Below are 6,374 nucleotides of genomic sequence, written 5' to 3'. Positions count from 1 at the left end.
ACATGGTTTGGGACGCGATTGTTCTCGGTCCATTGTTTTGGATGCGATGGTTTTCAATCCATGGTATTGGATGCTTAAGCATCTATAAATATGTATTGTAACATTGAAAGGAAAATAATTAAAAAATCAAGCTGGTAGTCTTGGTTTTGGGATCGAGGGGAAAATATCTATGTATATGTGTTTTATGTGTTATGCCATTGCATTGTTTATTTTTTGTGTTTTAGAATTTGTATCCATGTAATTTATGTACAGGGTTAAAACCTACAGAGGTTCAAACCTACACCCTCAAGTAATACCAAGATTTACTTCCTTCCCAGGAAGTTCATAATCCACTACCATAGTCAATGTACATCCAATCTCTAGCACTACAATCCTATGCCATGTGTCCTCTTATTGAGAAGTTACAAACTCATTGTTCTAGGGTGCACTTCCAATGTGCATCTAATTCCATCTCACAACTCTCATGACCAAAAAATATATATCCCACACCTTCCCTTCTCTTATATATAGTCCCTTGAGAAATCCAGTCACCCGCTTCCTTGCAGCCACACACCTTCCAAGTTTTCTGACATCCCCTATCATAGGAAATCCATCCTTTGGAAAGGTTTCTACGCATCGGAAATTCAAACAACCAAGGCATATACTTGACACAAACCATTATGTTAGTCACAACATTCTCATGGAAATCGATGGACACTATTGGGTATGAGTGTCCCACAATGACCTTGCTCGTGAAGTGCTTTACCAACATACTATTGCATGTTCCAATATCATTTTCCATTGTTTCTAATGCTTGCTATCAATTTCAACGACCCAACTGAGTATTTATTTTTTTCATGTACCAAGCACATAATTTCTATTAGATTCAAAATAAATTGAACTAACTTCAAATCATACCTCATTGGTAGCCCGTCCATAAGGTACACTTGCAATTATATTTCCTTCTTGTTACAATAAGCAAACTAGCATCTTTGACAAAATCATCATGTATAAACTTGTCACATGAGGTTAGCTCACAACACAACCATCATAGATCAAAATCGGAAATCATATGTAACCTTCATAATCTAGAACCATAGATCACATGTAATCATCATAGACCAAAATCATAAATTTGATGAGTAGTAAAAGTGAAATATAATATTGATACTTATCCTTTAATCAATCCTTAGATTCTACATTTTTCCTTATTCTGTATGTACACTATATTGTATACCACACTCAACAAACAACCAATGCCTTACCCTCAACCATGTGATCATACACATAGTGTGCATCACAGACATATAACCACACATGATGTAAAACACGATGTGATACATAGATCTACACCTGACACACAACACATACACCTACAATGAGTGTACAACACAACACAATACATACGAATACATCCAATGTATGCCACCACACAATACATACACTTACACATGATGTACAATGTAATACATACCATTTTACCTGATGTACAATGTCGTACTATACATTTATCTACACATGTCAGACAACACAAAAAATACATGTACTACACATAATACAACACAATAATTACACATGTCATGATACCAAAACTCCACAATGCACATACATAGTACTTACTGCATGTACACAACACAACATGTGCAACATGTACATAATAACACATGTATAATAGTACCATATGTGAAAAAAGTACACAGTACCACCTGTACAAAGAAACACATGCACAACGTGTGCACAACATCACATGTACATGACACCACATGTACACAACACCACCTACACACAATACAATATGTACAACATGTACACAAAAAAACATAAACATCACACCACATCTAAAATCATGTAGACAACATCATATGTACATACCACTAGATGTAAAACATGCACACAATGCGATATTTAAATAGCACCATCTATACCCAGCATTGCATATTCAATGCTCACACAACAATATCTATACCACCTTGTGCATAAGCATTTCATACACAACATGTACACGCACTATATATACAAAATACCACGTGCGAACAACATCACAGATGCAACATGTACACCATATATAACATATGTGCAATAGTAGTGCGACACATCCAAAACTACATTGTCTCTACCAAGAAACATTTCTTCCAATGTCTTTTCCATTCTTGTCCCAACATTCTACATACCACACTCTTTCTTTTCACTAATGCATTCCTTAGTGTAGCCTAACAAGAACGTAGACATAAAATAATCACATAATATTAACTCATAACCACATGACACTGACCTCATAGATTTTCCAGGACTATTCTTTGTATTTAATTCTTCGTAAGACCAAGAACATCTTCATGCCATTCATTTACATAAGAAATCGTTATTCCACAAGAATGATCCCTGATGACCTTATGAGACCGTGACATAGATACATCGATACATACATACATATACACAAACATTAGCATAGATAATCATGATCATGTTAGACAATGATATGCATACATACACATAAATACATATAAACATCAACATAAAATAATAATTATCAATGATGACCCTATTAGACATGACATACATACATACATACATTTATACATATATATACATCAACATAATCATTGTCACAACATAATTACTAGATATCATAAAGTCAAGCTTAAGAGAACTCCCTTTATGCATGGAACACATGCCTAACATCAAGAACAACAACTCCCAACATAGTTAAGGAATATGAAACCTCAAATTCATTCACTGTACCTTTCTTTATTCCCTTTCCCATGAATGTCCCATCATCGTCTATTTACACCAATGGATCCAACTTGTCCAATTGGATTTCATAATTTTAACTTTTTCTTTACATACTCATGCACCTAGCTTCATCCGTGTCTTACATTACCTTCTAGGTTTCCTTAAGCTCTCTTCGGGCTCCACAAACTTTCCTCTTTCCCAACCAATTCCCAAGACTCAACATATAAAAGGCAAGACAAGAAGAAAACAAGAAGAAGATAATGATAAACCAGCAATAATATCACACCAAAACCAAAGTGGCAAGGCCTTGCATAAGACATATTTAAAACCACAAAGTAGTCTCATTAAATAACAAAAGACCAAAAACACAAGACTCACGATAGACACCATGCCTCAATACCATGGTTCCTAGGGAAAGCACAATGTGAGCCTTCTTCGAGATTTCATGGCACCGTGCCATCCATGCAATCGTTTGCATCATACTACCATTAAGACATCACTGCGAGTGTATAAATAAACATAACAATACACAAGTTACCTTATTTTTTTGTTCTAATCACATTGCTTGCAATTTACCACATCCACAACATCTCTAAAGGAACACCACTTCCCTTCACATATCCACCTATAAATAGAGACTAACTAATATACCTATCAAGTACAAGTTCATGAATCTAGTATATATCCACATACTATTAGATGAAACTATAGTTAAGAAGACTTCCTATACACAAAGAAATTATTCATTTCGAATTAGGGTTTCCAAACATAGCTAAAAGAATTATTGCCCAATTCTATCCTTTTACTTTTTCACTTGGTTGTAATAGAGTCTTACTCTACGTTCTCACATCACCCAACTGTTACTTATATAAACACATCCGTCATTACCTTGTCACACTAATACCAAGCATGTTACCCTAGAACTACTCGAACATGTCAACCACATGTTCCAAATATCAAGATAATTGAACTCTACCAAGACTAACAATCATGTCATAATCCATAGTCAACACATAGTCATTAGCCATAATGCTACAACTATCACCTACTACACTCAAATACATATCAACTATCTTAACACATATGTATTAGTACAATCATCTTAAAACACAATCACTTGAACACATACTCATATTATGAAATTCATCTAACACTCAACCAATTTGCAAACATAACATGTTAATTAAATTAACTAGATGGCGTAATAGACACCAAACACTTGAACAAAAAATATATGACATAATCAAACAATGCGGCACCAAATATAAGACATAAAAGAACTCATACCTTAATGTATCTTAGGGGAGTCTATCATGTCTGTACAATCAATCTAGTTAGCATGATATAACTTTATGATGCATCGCCTCAAGCACAAATAAGATCATGATATCCATAACACTAACTAACTACATGTTTACATCATAAGTCCATAAACATTTGTCATTCATGCATAGCAATCATGTATGTACAATCAATCTAGATTAGTATGACATATTATCAAAACATATTTTCTCAAACTTTAATGTCATGACCGTAATCATTTTCATAGATCAATCCAAATTAGTATGATACATATAACATCAAGATCTTAATCTAATAACCCTAATCATCAAGTTACTCGCATATAACAACAACAAGTTACATATAATGGTCATCAACAACATATAACCTAATCATCAAGCTAACTATCATATAACAACAAGAAGTTAACCTATAGCATACTCGATAACAACATATAACATAGTCATCAAGTTATCTACGACAAAAGAACAATAATAATGCATACAATCACATGTTACTATCATTCATGACTATTTGACACATGTGCATATAACTACAGTAATAAACTACCATGTATCATGTATGTAACTATGACATCAATATAACGAAAGACATAAATATAACCACAACTCATATAACAATCATCAACCTACATAAGTGCATGCCCAATAGACAAACATGTATGACGACATGTTCTTTCATCGAGGTCCAATGTTGCAACATCACTTTAATGATCTACATTTTCTTCTCTATCTCAGCCAACACATTAGCATCATAACATATCAATATCATCATGATGACCAAATATGCATACAATGACCTCACAACGCATGCATAACAACATATAGACACTAACGTGAATAAAAAATGCATATACAACCATAAACCCATGACGATGCATTCCACAAGAACACTATCAACCTTCACATAGTGACATCACTACAACCATGATCAACACCATGCAAATGGAACAAGCACATGGTCTTACAACATAGGAAACACATACACAACAAACATGAATGCATGACCAACACGCAAGCCATCAAGTTCAAGGGGTCAATAATGCTCTTGTACCACTCTGTAGCACAATCCTCCCACATCTACCCAAGTAACCAACCAACGAGGGTAAACATACGATGAGACGCCACTATGGTTGGATGAAACCTCCTATATAACCTTTTGGAAAGGGGATCAATGGAATGAAGACAAAAAAACATTACACATGAGCTATAGGACCCCTCAAAACCATGCCAACACTTAAGGCATCCTTTGCCTAAGTCCCATTGAAACTTTTGATCACTTTCCCTATGGATTCTCTCATGCTATGGGCATGCCAGTGTCAAGGGAACTTTACACACTTTCACAGTATTGCATGCCAACGTTCAGGGTCCAATTTTTCCAGTTATGTGCTAGCATCCCCTAGATTTCAACCACTTTTTCTAGCCCCGAGCCTAGGTCACTACCAAGAATGGGATGATATCTTAAGAGCAGTAAAATAACAGGGAAAAAATAGGAGGAGAAATAATTAGTTAAAGAATCCACTAACTAGACCCCTATTAGCCATGATAGGAAGTTCATCAAACATATCACAAACATATCACAAACATGTAATATGGAGGTGTAAAAAATAGAATTAAGCATAGGGATCTCATACTTATCTGAGAATTGTTAAGAACCATTATTCCCTAATTACATTTTCTACATTATCATTTATTAGGTCATATATGCATTATCCATTCATTTACAATTAAAAACATACTAAGAGCCATACATAGTTGTTGTCATAAAACATACATATAAAAAACATAGTAAACACAGAAATACCATAAATATATCAGTCGTAAAATCCACATAAAAACCAGTACATTTGCACATGAAATTTAAGTGACTGAAATTCTCATGAATGAATGCAAAAACCAACTAGAGATGGTACTACCACATTGCACCCAACCATATATCGGCTAAGATAAGTCTCTCTTTAGTTGATCACCCACATGCCATATTCCAAGCATGAATGTGGGACTTGTAACTAACCGAAAAGAAATAAACAATCATGGATGCTTTCAGAGTTCTCCACCTACACCATGAGGAATTTGAGTACCTCATAGTCTCTTAGGCTTTACTGTAATCAACAATCTAATACATGGATCAATAGGCCCTACCACAAGACCCACTCTCCATGGTTTACCATACATTCGATCCTGAGACTGCTAGACCCAACGTAGAGAAATCCACCTCTTCTCTTTGTTTCATATCCTACCATTCATCGATAAGGATTCCTAGGCCCATCATGGCACATAATATCGACTTTACCACAACCCACAACCTGACTCTAGGTATACTATGTAAGTAGCTTTACTATGATCCATAGTCCAACTTAGGGA

This window comes from Pinus tabuliformis, chromosome 5_1, assembly GCF_031772625.1.
Source record: "Pinus tabuliformis cultivar Carrire ecotype Pingquan chromosome 5_1, CPIR1, whole genome shotgun sequence".
In the NCBI taxonomy this organism is placed as follows: domain Eukaryota; kingdom Viridiplantae; phylum Streptophyta; class Pinopsida; order Pinales; family Pinaceae; genus Pinus; species Pinus tabuliformis.
This window is presented reverse-complemented; position numbering follows the sequence as displayed.